This window comes from Macaca nemestrina, chromosome 4, assembly GCF_043159975.1.
Source record: "Macaca nemestrina isolate mMacNem1 chromosome 4, mMacNem.hap1, whole genome shotgun sequence".
NCBI lineage: Eukaryota > Metazoa > Chordata > Mammalia > Primates > Cercopithecidae > Macaca > Macaca nemestrina.
Window position 1 is genome coordinate 103147050 of NC_092128.1, and position 14907 is coordinate 103161956.

The following is a 14907-nucleotide window of genomic DNA, read 5'->3' on the forward strand; positions in this document are numbered from 1 at the left end:
TCCCAGCACTTTGGGAGGCCGAGGTGGGCAGATCACATGAGGTCAGGAGTTTGAGACCAGCCTGGCCAACATGGTGAAACTCCATCTCTGTTAAAAATACAAAATTGGCCGAGTGTGGTGGCACGTGCCTGTAATCCCAGCTACTCAGAAGACTGAGGCAGGAGAATCGCTTGAACCCGGGAGGCAGAGGTTGCAGTGAGCTGAGATCGTGCCACTGCACTCCAGCCTGGGCGACAGAGTGAGATCCGTTTCCAAAAAAAAAAAAAAAAAAATTTGCTATAAACCTAAAACTTCTCTGAAAAATAAAGATTTTTAATTAAGAAACAAAAACCACAGAGAGATATCACCTTATACCTATTAGGATGGCTACCATCACAAGAGCAGAAAATAAATGTTGGTGATTACAGGGAGAAAATAGAACCTCGTGCACTGTTCATAGGAATGTAAAATGTATAGCTACTATGGAAAAGTTTGGCAGTTCCTTAAAAAAATAAAAATAGATTTACTATATGACCAGTCCAGCAATTCCACTTCTGGGTACATACTCAAAATAATTGAAAACAAGATCTCAAAAAATATTTGTTCATAGCAGCATTATTTACTATAACTGAAACATCGAAGTAACCCAAGTATCGGTGGACAGACTGAATAGATAAGCAAAATCGTGTGTGTGTGTGTGTGTGTGTGTGTGTGTGTGTGTATACACACAATGGAATCCAAGTATTCATGGACAGGTCGAATGGATAAGCAAGATCGTGTGTGTGTGTGTGTGTGTGTGTGTGTGTGTGTATACACAATGGATTATTTTTTAGCGTTAAAAAGGAAGGAAATTCTGACATGCTTCAACATAGAGGAAACTTGGAGACAGTAGGCTAATTGAAGTAGGCCAGTCACAAAAAGCCAAAAACTGTATCATTTCACTTACATGACATACATAAAGTAGTCAAAATCACAAAGACAGAAAGTAGAATGGTCGTTTCCAGCAGCTGGGAAGACGAAAGAATAAGGACTTTAATGGGTATAGAGTTTCAGTTTTGCAAGATGAAAAATGTTCTGGAAATAGATGGTGGTGATGGTTGTAAAACAATGTGAATGTACTTAATATCACTAAACTGTATAATTAAAAATGCTTAAGGTGGTAAATTTTAAGTTACATGTATTTTACCACAATAAAAAATGGAAAAATAATTTTTTGGAAATAATTCTATATTTTTCTTTTTATTACTATAAGAATTTAGGAATTTATAAAGTGATAATGGAAGCTGACAGAAAATAGTAAATCATATAATAAAGTATGTATCATTTACCCAAGGTAGGTTTTACTACAAACTACACTGGGTAATTTTATAATTTTATAACTATAACTTTGAGTCAATGCCCTCAGCCATAGTTGCCTATGTGACCAGCCAACTCTGAAGGCTTAACATTTTAAATATCTGATTTATACTACAAAATAAAAAACTATTTTAAATAGTTTGGGAAAAAATAAGCCAAGTCTAAAAAATATATAATTACTGTCTAACTCATTCATGAACAAGGATGTAAAAATCCATCAAAATAACAGCAAACTGAATCCAGCGACATGCAAAAATTGTGTTTAACCCAGAAAAGCAAGTTTATTTAATGCTAGAAAATTAATTAATGTTAATTCATTACAGTAACAGATTAAAGTAGGGGGAAATACACAGAATCATCTAAACGGATACAGAAAAGCATTTCATGAAATTTAACATTTATTCATTTCTTTTTAAAAGTGCTCAAAGCATGATGAGGACATGTTAAAAGGAAAGAGAAGTCAGCTTGAATAGTTGGACAAGTGTGGAACAATTTGAGCATCAACATAAATAACAAAAATAATGTATTACACTGTACTGACTAAAATAGATGTCATTTTCTTTTGGACACAAGACAAACTGGTAAAAGATGTGAATAGGAATTTACAACAATGGAAACATGAAGGGTGTATAAACATATGAAAAGATGCTCAGCTTCATTATGAATCAGAGAAAATGCAAATTAAGGTCACAAGATACCATTTTACATGAACAAGACTGATAAAATAAAAAAGGATGTAGAATAACATAAGCTGCTATTTGAATGACACATTGCTTTTGGAAGTAGTCCAATCATTTTAGAAAAACAACTTGGTATTTATAAAGTTGAACATGTACATAATTTACCACCCAACAAGTTTACTGCTAGGTAAAACACCCTAGAGATACTCTCAACGTATGTGCCCTAGGAGATACGTGAAGAATGTACAGAATTATTTATAATTAAAAAAAGAAGTTGGGGGGAGAGGAGAGAACCTAAATGTCCTTCAACAAGAAAATGAATAAATGAATTATCCTTTATTTATATGGTGGAAACTATAAAGCAGTGAAAATATTTGAATTCTAGCTACATGTAAGTAGCAGAAATCTGAGTGAAAAAATAGTATTTATAAAATAATGCCATTTGTATAAACCTTACAAAGAATGTGAACATTTAATAAAAATATATATTATTTAGTAATCCACATATGGTAAACTTATAAAGAAAAGCAAATTGATTACAATTCAAAAAGTCAGAATAGCGGTTACCTCTAGGAGCAGTGAGGGGATGAGCTCAGGGCATACAGGACTTAAAAGTAACGATAAGGTTCTATTTTCCATTTGGAGAATAGGCTCCCGGTTGTTTATTTTATGACTGTGTTTATAACTTCCTTACACATTATAAATGTTCTTTTATATGTATAAATTATTAAGAAAATGAAAATGGGATATTATGACAACTGTAAAATTATCAGGAAAAGAAAACATCAAAATTATAAAAACTAATGAAAGAGAGGACAAATGTTTGTTTTTAAAGGACAATCATTCAAGAACATCAACCAACCGGCTTTAGGGTCTTTGTTCTAGCTGTTCCACCAACCTAGAGATCAGTTTCTTTCATATCTACTCGGCTAACTCCTTCTCCTTCTTCCAATCTCTGTTCTACTTCCCCTTCTCAAGAAGACCTGCCCTGACCACCTAATTTGATTTTTCCATCTCCTACCCCCTGATCTTGGTGCTTCTTATTTGCCTTACCCTGACCTTTTCTTTCTTCTAAAATCTTTTTTTGCATTTTTTTATAGAGATGGGGTCTCATTTTTTTATAGAGATGGGGTCTCACCCAGACTGGTCTTAATCTCCTGGGCTCAAATGCCCTCTTGCCTCAACTTCCCCAGGCCACCATGCCTGGCCTAAAATCCTTATCACCTTCTAACATCCTACATAAATTTACCCATTTACTATGTTTATTATTTATCTTCTGTCTTCCCTCCTTCCTCCATGCTGTTAGAATGTAGTAATATGAATGCTGGTTTGTTCCACATGCCTGGATAGTTGACACTCAGTAAAACTTTTTTTCTTTTTTGTAGAGACATGGTCTTGCTATGTTGCCCAGGCTGGAGTGCAGTGGCATGATCATAGCTCACTGCAGTCTCAACCTCCTGGGTTAATGCAATCCTCCCACATCAGCTTCCTAAATAGTTAGTACTACAGGCATGTGTCACCATGCTAGGCTAATTTTATTGTATTTTTGTAGAGATGAGCTCTGGCTCTGTTGCCCAGGTTGGTTTCAAACTCCTGGCCTCAAGTGAACCCCACCTTGGCCTCTCAAAAGTGTTGGGATTATAGGCGTGAGCCACCATGTTGGGCCCTTCTACTTCATTTTAACAGACAGCTCCTGGATAATATATCAATCCCATGTTTCTGTTTCATAAATTATTTCTTTTACTGATAATGCATTAAGTTGGGCACAACTTCAATCAGATAATATGACCCAAATTAAATTTTTGTGAGTGGTCTATCAAAACAAGGTCTGTTGATTATATCACAATGTTTGAACAACATTTGTTTTAGTTATGAAATTGTTACAACTAGTTTCAACCATGAACAAATCAAATATTAATCAGGAGTTTAAGGGCAAAAAATGGAAGAGAACAATAAAAAATTATTAAATGACCTTCCGTAATTTACATATATCAATGTACCCGACAACACACACTGCAAATAATGATGCAATCTGAAATTTAAAAATAAATTAAAAGTAAAAAAGATAAAATGAATAGCTACAAGAATGAAGAATATATTTATTGTTGTTTCAACTGATTTATATATACACACAGAGTGAGTTCTTTTGTCTTCCTTTTATCTGCCAATTTATTATTAAATATAGTCAATATATTAGTATAGAAAATATTGGTTGATTTTTCTCTCTGATACACAGCTCTCTCAATCATGTTAATTGTCTACTCTGTCGATTGTCCAAAACAATACTCATTTTAATTTCAGGTCAACCCTACTGTCAATACGTACAATTAAAAAGTGCTGTGTCCAATCAAAAAGAAGAAAATGTAATTATAATATGATAACTAATACATAATTGGGGAAGGTACATTAAACTGAAAAATAATTATGCAATGCATGTGTGCATAAAAATACTTTAATTTCTCCTTGCTAGTCACTCTTTACAAGTATCTCTATTAGCGTTCTTTCATTAATACAAATATCCAAGAGTTAGTTATAATCAAATTTATCAATTTCAAATCAAGAGTACTTTTGCTGCAAAGGTATTTTTAACTTTCTTTTCTATTTGAAAGAAAACTGTATGTTATATATCACTAATTCTAAGAGTATTGGAACTATTTAGATGAATTAATTGATTAAATGATTATACAGTATCTCTTACATAGAGGTAATATGTCAGACAATGCCTCTACACCCTTCCTCATAGAGAAAGCAACTCAAATTAAACTCTCCCTGTCCTACTACAAAAGCATAGCATAAACAGATTGCAAAGTAGCTGAATACTTAAACATATAACTTAAGTTTCATTCATCAAGTTTTTTATCTCTAAAGCAATCTACAACAAATTTTTCCATTAGTGAGTAAAACAACACAGTTTCCCTTAATTCAGAGTTACCCATGGAGAATACTGCATTTCTTGGGGTGCCTGATATGACATAACAACTGTGGGAAGTGTGTGTTATTATTCAACATAAGCCCCACAGGGACCTTCACCTCCACAGAAAAGCAGGCGGTGTCCACTATCAGGAAGCAATGAGAATGCTCCCTTTTCACCCCAAGGGCTAAGCAACACACAGTACATTTACAGGGTAGAATTTTAAAGAAAGAATCTCAGAGACAATTTTAAACCAGAAACTGATTGAAAATGTCATCAAACTAAGTTAGACAAATGAGTCTACAAGACAAGATCAAAATAAAAAGTAAGTACAAATAAAGCCTATTTTTTAAAATAATGATAAAACCAACTAACTTTACTGACACCTACTAAGTACCAGGTACCGTGTTAAGAATCATACACATTACTTCATCTGGTCCTATACGCAACCCAATAAAGTAGGTTCTTTTATTATCTCTATTTCAGAAATGAGAAAATCTAAACTAAGAAAAGTTAACTATTTTATCCAAATTAAGAGGTTACTGAATAGAATTAGGACTCAAATCCAAGTCTAACTTCATTCCCAAGCAAGACGTTCTAAAAAATATTAAAAAGCAGCCAGGCGCGGTGGCTCACGCCTGTAATCCCAGCACTCTGGGAGGCCTAAGCGGGCAGATCACAAGGTCAGGAGATCAAAACCATTCTAGTTAACACAGTGAACCCCATCTCGACTAAAAATACAAATAATTAGCCGGGTGTGGTGGCACGCACCTGTAGTCCCAGCTACTTGGGAGGCTGAGGCAGGAGAAACGCTTGAACCCAAGAGGTGGGGGTTGCAGTGAGCCGAGATTATGCCACTGCACTCAAGCCTGGGTGACAGAGCAAGACTCCATCTCAGGAAAAAAAAAAAAAGCAACTCTTCAACTGCTTTATACAAATATACCAGGTACAATAAAAAAAATAGTAGGCAGGGAAAAAAATGAGTATGTAATTCGCTCCCTCTCTCAACAAACGACCTCCATTTATAGTGGGCAAGAGTACATGGAAAGACAATAGATAAATTTCCAGACAGGTAGAGAGAATTTTATAAGAGATGAACTGGTTAACTATTTATCCTGTAATCCTATGTGTCTTTATTCTACATGCAAGAATGTACACAACTATTCATAAAAGAAACATTTTACGTAAGAGAAATACTATAGATAACTTAAGAGAAATACTTAAAGTTATAGCACTAGTCCTCTTTTAAGCACATTAACAATACTGAATAACAAAGATAAGCATTCTTACAAATTTGAGTTCAATAAATGCATTATGTTAGGAAGTAAATAATTAACAATCATTAATAAATAATCCTACATATTTCTCTACACTGAACTTTCTTTTGTTCAACATTCCTAGAAAATGTTTTAGGAATTAGAATCATAAAACATCTCAGTTATAATTTTATGCAAATGAGTTGACATAGTCAAAAATGCTAAGCTTAAAACAGCTTAAAATATAATCAGCTCACCTGAGTAAGAAGCACAAATTGAGCAAACTGCCAAGGAAGCATGAAAAATACATTGGAAATGCAGAGTGCAATCACACTTCCTCTATAAAGTTTTGTAGCCCTTGAAAAGATAAAATAAGCATTAGTAAGTTCAAACACAAAATAGTCTAGCATTGGCTCCAAACTGCTGCAAATTAGAATCTCTAAATATATATGATCTGGTTATAACACAACCTAAACATAAAATGAACCAATGGGTTAGAAATTATACCTCCTGATACTCAATTACAACAATTTTCTTTGAAAGGTAAATACCCATTATTGCTAACAATAACACAGAGAGAAGGAGGGTGGCTGGGTCAGTATACCCATGAACATTTTTTTCAAATTATATTTTGGTGAATCCATGTATGAATATTTTAAAAATACCTGATTCAACAGATTCATTGGTTAGAAAGGCAGGAGATGCCTGTGAAAAGATGACAGCAGTGTATTTTAAGTGCTAAGTATTACACAGACAACTAGTGCAAGAATGTAGAATAAGAGCTAAGCGGCTGAGAGAGATTTTGTACGCTTGTGAGATAAAAAGTTGGGTCTGGCACAGGTAGGAGAACACAGAAAAGTGGAGGAAAAGATATGGGGGCCATTCTGAAGCAATCTTTAGAGATCTCATTTTGGCACTGACTTGTAATTTAGGAGATTTTTAGGAGGGTAAGATGATTTTATCCTCTAAATCTGCGAGCCAACGCAAAGCCCCACACATGTCCATCTTCACAGAAGCACAGTGTGCATGTTAATACACTGAGGTGATGGAGTGTAGGCAGCTTGGATACAGTAAAGACATCCTGGTTAGACAAACCTACCTAGAGCATAGAGCACCATTACGAAACGCCTTTCTTCACTTCTGGAAGTATCCCTTCCCCAAAGGACATCCCTCTCTGCTATTTTAATCCAACAAAAGTACTTTTAAACTCCAGATAACCTTTTAATGAGTTATGAAATCAACTTATGGAATCAACTTATGGAGATCAGCAGGGTGAAACGGAATATATATGACTATATCCTACGTACGAGCGGTTCTATTCTGTGAAACTTTTGTTTCAGTTGTGTGCATACATGTATGTGTATTCTAAGCCACAGTATAAAACTTATTATTTCTTACAGATCATAGTCCGAAAGTTTGAAAGCCACTGTCTAAAATAAAGCATTTCTCTACTGCTTTTGAATACTAAATATGATTTTCATTTTATGGGTAATAAGAGACATTAAGATTTCTGAGCAGAATTTAATACCAATCTGGCAGTTGGGTAAAGAATGCACTATGGGGAGATAGGAATGAACAGAAAACAAAGAAAATCCAATTGGTGATCAAAATAGCTCTGACCCAAGACAACAGAAATGGAAACATAAATATTGCCAAGAATAATTAAAAATAAAAAAAAGCTAAGAACAATCAAGAAAAAGCTCAGCTGTGCTAGTATTAGGTGATTATATAAACTGAATTTCTAAAAATGCTTAAAATGCAAAACTGGACAAAACCAATTTGTTAAAATATACCTCTAACCTTATTTATACATGATTCCTAGCATTAAGGAATAGTCTCCTTTCCAGTTTTATAACAGTATCCTCAGCACTGCAGCCTGCATCAACACTGCTCAGCTTCTTCTTGGCTCCCCCAAGCCATCACCACCCACCACCTCCCTCTCATGTCACAATATGTCAACTACAGGTAGAAACCAAGAACTAAAGGAAATGGCTGCTCTTCCAAAGGAGACAATGTCAGTAAGAAGGATGAAATATCAGAAGACGAAGATGGCCACTAGAAAGAAGGTTGCTATCCTTCAGAAAAAAGGCAAGATGTCTGCCAAAACTTCAAGAAAGGAGGGTTAGCAGGTTTTCCCTCCTAGAAAGACTGCAGTGTCCAGGAAAGCAAAATGAAAGCCCACACTTCCAAGCAAGCAGTCACAGCCACACCAAGCAAGCAGGGAGCCACACCAACTAAGGAGCATAACCAGGAAAGCCATCGCAATCAGAAGTGACAAGCTGCCAATGAAGATGGCGAGGAAGACCAAGATGGGATGGATCTGAACCAGGAGTGGTGAAAGCAGCAGCTGATTCAGCTTCAGATGGCCAGGAATATGAGAAGGGAAATGTCAACAGAATATAAACAGAGACAATGAAGAAGGCTCTAAAGAAAGGAAAGTTTCTAAAACTTTTCAGCAAAAAGTAAAGACAGGTATGAAAAGGTGGGTAAGGCTGAAAATGACAATGATAAGAGGCTAAAGAAGACATAAAAAGCTTGTCACAGAAGCACCTGGAGCCAAAAACAGAGAAGGACCCAACAGAAGGCAGCCCTTGAAGGCAGGAAACAGCAACTGGAGAGGCCCCATCCTGGAAGGCAGAATAATGGCCTCCAAAAATATCTGTGCCCTAATCCCTGGAACCTGTGAACATGTCATGTTGCATGGCAAAGGGGAACTAGGGCTGCAGACGGAATGAAGATTACTAATCACCTGGCCTGACAGTAGGGAATATATCCTGGATTATCCAGGTGGGCCCAATGTAACCACAGGGTACTCAAAAGTGGAAGACAGGCTGAAGAGAAGGTTGGAGTGAACTGACAAAGAAGGACCCAATCCACCATTGCTGGTTTTGAAGATGAAGGAGCCACAAGCCAAGAAATGCAGGCGGTCTCCCAAGAAATGCAGGTGGTCTCCCAAGAAATGCAGGCGGTCTCCCAAGAAATGCAGGCAGCCTCTTAAGAAAGGCAGGCGGTCTCCCAAGAAATGCAGGCAGTCTCCCAAGAAATGCAGGCAGCCTCTAGAAGCTAGAAAAGGCAAGAAAATTGATTCTCTCCCCTCCCACTCTGTGCCTTCCGGAAGAGTGTAGCACCTCCAATACCCTGATTGTAAAACTTCGGAGCTAGAGAACTCCAAGACAGTAGATCCCAGTTTGTGGTGACTGGCTACACAGCAACAGGAAACTAACACTACCTTCCATGGTGCAGATGGACTAAAGGAAGCAGCGCTCAGTCCCCGGAGCAGCATCCGCACAGCTACTCAGGGACAGATCAGATCAGTGAGTGAAAGAAGATTCAAAGGTTTGCCTTCACTGGATTTAAGACAGGAGCAGAGGTAGAAAAGCAGGAAGGAACTAGAGACTGATGGGCAGTCTGCTGTCTGCACTACACTGGAGAAAAAAGCCATGGTCAAGAATGTGAATGTGGAAAAACAGCATCTGTGGTGGTGAATCAAAGACTCTTATAGCACAACACTTCTTACAGAGATGTTTGAGAAGGGACCGTTGCTCAACATGCCTCAGAACCAACAGGGCACAGCTAAAGGTTATGAATTCATAGAGGTTCACCTTATTTGAAGGTGCCAAAGAATTAAACCCTACAAAAGAGTTTAGGGGACAGCAATAAAGCTGGAGCTACACAGACTTTAAAAAGCTAATGCAAAAACATTACTCATCCCATGTTCTATGAAAGGTCTGTCTAAAGACACTACTATGCAGGAGACTAAAAGCCATGTGATGGTTCTATGCTTGCTGTAACATTCAGAGGGAAATATAGATTGCCCAAAGGGTTTGGCATAACAGACTTCAACAAAGTTCTTCCGAATTTGGAGGATCACTGAAGGGAGTTATCGGTCTGAGTCATCTTCAGATTTTTATCATGCTTTGTTCCATTTTTCCATAGCCCCCATTTGGTTTCATTTTTACCCTCTGAAGCAAGGCAGGTCAATATTTGTCAGCAGAAAGGGAGAGAAGTGTGAATTCTGTGAATTACACTTTGCCCCAAAGGATTGTATCTTACAGGATACACTATAGCATAACCAGCCTTCACCTTCTTTCTGCTCATTATCAGGAGGCTATAGTGGTAACAGAAGACTTGAGAAAGTAGAAATGACAGGAGAAGTGAAAGCAAATTTGCTCCTTCTCAAGCAGTCACTGTGGACCACCAAGAAAAAGGAAGAGGAATAGAAGGCTGACAGAAGAAATGTTTTTGGTACTATTTTTAAGTTATACTCTTAAAATATTTTTACTAATAACAGCATCATATTGGTTAATTATTGTATTACATTGACTTTATTATGGAAGCTTAAGAAATTCTAGTTTAAATTATTTAATGCAAAGAGAAATAAGGTTAAGTCAAAGTTACCTGAGAATATGAGTCACAAGCAACATTTGAAGAACAAGAAATGCATATGAGAAGCTTTCAGGGAGAGGTGGTGTCCACATTACACAGGTACACTGAAAAAAAAATTCATAGTATAGTATACTTGCTAAATTTACTAAGACAGACATTCCAAGTAAAAATTGCTATTTATAAATAAAATAAAATTATTTTTAACAAATAATTTAAATGGCGTGTTGTAAAACAAACTACTGGACTTTATTCCACAGACAGCAAAACTAGCATGTGAGAAATATTACTGACAGAGAAACACATGGCTTAAGATCATGTAAAGCATTAGTATCATGAATTGTCAACAAGAAAATACCAAAAAAGATGCAACTACATCTTAAAAGGAAAGGGAGGAAAAGTACCAGCAAGAAAACGTTCTGTCAAATTTCAGAATATTTTGAGCTGATTATTTATCTATTGTCTGTCTTCTTTCCCATGAATTTCAGCAAAACTATCCATAACTAGTACTTGAGAATTCTTTGTAGTCATCAATTTTAGTATTTTCATTCAGTGCTGCTACAAAAGAATATTCCATTTTTGGTTTTACTTCTTTGCCTAAGCTACCCTGGGTTGCAAAATATTAAAAGTAGGTGGTAGAATCAAATTAAGTAACAAAAGTCCTAAAATTTTTAAGTATAAACCTTTCTGAAAAGCTCACTTTGGACATAATTAAGCAATGTACTATCGCGGTTGTAATAATGTCATTTTTCTGTATATATACTAAATATATTAGTAAGTTCATCCTTCCATCAACAGAAAACCACATAGAATTAAATGCAAGCAATCTGATATTATTAAGTCACACTAAAATAAATTATGATGTCTTTCAGTGCAAGCAGGGATGACAAAGACTCCACAGAATGGCAAAGACCATGTCAGAAATAAGTGTTTCCTATATTTTAGCTCTACCTCAGACCACTGAATATTTCTAGTACTGCTATAGAAAGACTGAGTCAATTCACTCCTCTTTTCTACCAAGCTCACCATCCTCTATGAAAATGATATATGTATGTATTTATGAATGAACTACTCCCACAAGGGAATGCTGAAAAGATCTGTTGATAATGTATACCGTCGTTACTGAATATTACTGAATGTCTGTTGATAATGTATACTGTTGTAACCAGAATGCAATTTTTAAAAGTTGTTAGTTTATTGGATTAACTGGAGAGTTCAGTAGGATTGACAGTAAGATACATAGGCAAAACACATTTCATTGCCCTTTACTGTGCTTCGCAGATAACGTCTGTCACAAATTGAAGGTTTGTGGCAACCCTGCCTCAAGCAAGTTTATCAGTGCCATTTTTCCAATAGCAGGTGGTCACTTCAAGTCTCTGTGTCACGTTTTGGTAATTTTCATAATATTTCAACATTTTCCTTTCTTTTTTTTTTTTTTGAGACAGAGTCTGGCTCTGTCACCCAGGCTGGAGTGCAGTGGCACAATCTCAGCTAACTGCAAGCTCCGCCTCCCAGGCTCAAGCCATTCTCCTGCCTCGGCCTCCTGAGTAGCTGGGACTACAGGTGCCTGCCACCTCACCCGGCTAATTTTTTTTTTTTTTTTTTTTGGTATTTTTTTTAGTAGAGACAGGTTTCTCCGTGTTAGCCAGAATGGTCTTGATCTCCTGACCTCGTGATCCGCCCACCTCGGCCTCCTAAAGTGCTGGGATTACAGGCATGAGCCACCACGCCCGGCCTATTTCAACCTTTTTCATTATTACTATATCTGCTATGGTGATCTGTGATCAGTAATCTCTGATATTACTATTGTAATTGCTTTAGGTGCCTTGAACCATGTCCAATAAGATGGCAAACTTAATGGATAAACATGTGTGTTCTAACTGCTCCACCGATCAGCCACTCTCCCATCTCTCTCCCTCCCATCAGGCCTCCAAATTCCCTGAGATGCAACAATATTAAAATTAGGAAAATTAATAAGCCTACAAGGGCCTCTAAGTGTTCAATTAATAGAAAGAGTTGTTCATCTCTCACTTTAAGTCAAAGGCTAGAAATGATTGAACTTAGTGAAGAAGGCACGTCAAAATCTGAGAGAGGCCAAAAGCTAGGCCTCTTATGCCTAACAGTCTGGAATGCAAAAGAAAAATTATTGAAGGAAATTAAAAGTGAAACAACCTTATTGCTGATATGCAGACAGTTCTAATGTACTGGATGGAAGATCAAACCAGCCACATTTCCTTAAGTCAAAGCCTAATCCAGAACAAAACCCTAACTCTCTTCAATTCTATGAAGGCTGAGAGAGGTGAGGAAGCTGCAGAAGAAAAGTCTGAACTAGCAAAGGTTGGTTCATGAGGTTTCAGGAAAGAAGCCATCTCCATAAGATAAAAGTACAAGGTAAAACAGCAATGCTGATGTAGAAGCTGCAAGTTATCCAGAAGATCTAGCTAACATAACTGAGGCAGGTGCCTGCACTAAACAACAGATTTTCAGTGCAGATGAAAAAGCCTTCTATTGGAAGAAAATGTCATCTAGGACTTTCCTAGTCAGAGAGGAGTCAGTGGCTGGCTTCAAAACATCAAAGGTCAGGTTGACTCTCTTGTTAGGACCTAACGCAACCAGTGACTAACTTGAAGCCAATATTCACTGACCATTCTAAATATCCTAGGACCCTTAAGAATTACACTAAATCTACTCTGCACATGATCTACAAATGGAGCAACAAGCCTAGATGACAGCACATCTGTTTTAGCATGATTGACTGGATATTTTAAACCCATTCTTGAGACCTACTGCTCAGGAAAAACAATTCTTTTCAAATTGCTCATTGACAATGCACTTGGTTACACAAGTGCTTGGGTGGAGACGGATGAAGTGATTAATGTTGGTTTCATGCCTGCTAACACAGCATCTATTCTGCAGCCCATGAAGCAAAGAGTCATTTCAACTTTCAAGTCTTATTATTTAAGAGATAAGTTTCATAAAGCTCTAACTGCCACAGTGATTCCTCTGATGAGTCTGGGAAAATGAAATTTAAATCTGGAATGGATTAACTATTTCAGATACCATTAAAATCATTCTGATTCATGGGAAGATGTCAAAATACCATCATTAATAGGACTTTGGAAGAAGTTTATTTCAACCCTCATGGGAGACTTAGATGGGCTCAAGACTTCAGTGGAGGAAGTAACTGCAGATGTGGTGGAAATGGCAAGATAACTAGAAGTGGAGCCTGAAGATGTGACTGAACTGCTGTAATATCATGATAAAACTTAAAGGATAAGGAGTTGCTTCTTAAATGAGCAAAGAAGAGTGGTTTCTTGAAATGGGATCTACTACTGGTGAAGATACTGTAAACATTGTTGAAATTACAACAAAGGATTTAGAATATGACATAAACGTAGTTGCTAAAGCAGTGGCAGGGTTTGAGAGGACTGACTCCAATTTTGAAAGTTCTACTGTGGGTAAAATGCTATCAAACAGCATCACATGCTACAGAGGAATCTTTCGTGAAAGGAAGAATCAATCAACACAGCAAATTTCACTGTTATCTTAAGAAACTGCCACAGCTATCCCAATCTTCAGCAACTCCTCTGTCAGCAGCTGTCAACACCAAGGTAAGACCCTCCATCTGAACAACTTGCTGAAGGTTCACATGATCATTGGTAGTTTGTTTGTTTGTTTAGAGATGGAATTTCATTCTGCCGCCCAGGCTGGAGTGCAGCTGCACAATTTCAGCTCACTGTAGCCTCTGCCTCCTGGGTTCAAGCGATTCTCCTGCCTCAGCCTCCCAAGTAGCTGGGACTATAGGCACCCACCACCACACCTGGCTAATTTTTTTTTTTGTATTTTTAATAGAGAAAGGGTTTCACCATGTTGACCAGGCTGGTCTCGAACTCCTGACTTCCGGTGATCTGCCTGCCTCAGCCTCCCAAAGTGCTGGGATTAGCGACTTATTTTTAAACTAAGGTATGTACATTGTTTTTTAGACATAACGCTATTTCACACTTAACAGACTACAGTACAGTGTGAATATAACTTTTATGTGCACTGGAAAACCAAAAAATTTGTATGACTTGATTTATTACAATATTCACTTTATTGCCCCGGTCTTGTCCTAACCCTGCATATCTCTGAAGTATGCCTGTACGATCAAAATTTGTAAAGTCATCAGTCTCTGTACAAAAACAAATATTCAAACAAATATTCAAACTATGCAATGTACAATTTGAGAATTTTCTTCATACAGACGGTTCCCCCACATTTGTTACCCACATTCAATGACGTTATCATTTCTCCAAAATTCATTTAATAGCTGAAGTCACTCAGTTCACCAAAACTGAATTAC

General features: G+C 36.9%; 1 pseudogene; it reads right to left on the bottom strand.

The window, feature by feature from the left end:
* The window catches only part of LOC105475837 (protein C-mannosyl-transferase DPY19L1-like), a 105398-nt pseudogene that overhangs the window by 42334 nt on the left and 48157 nt on the right, over positions 1 to 14907 (bottom strand).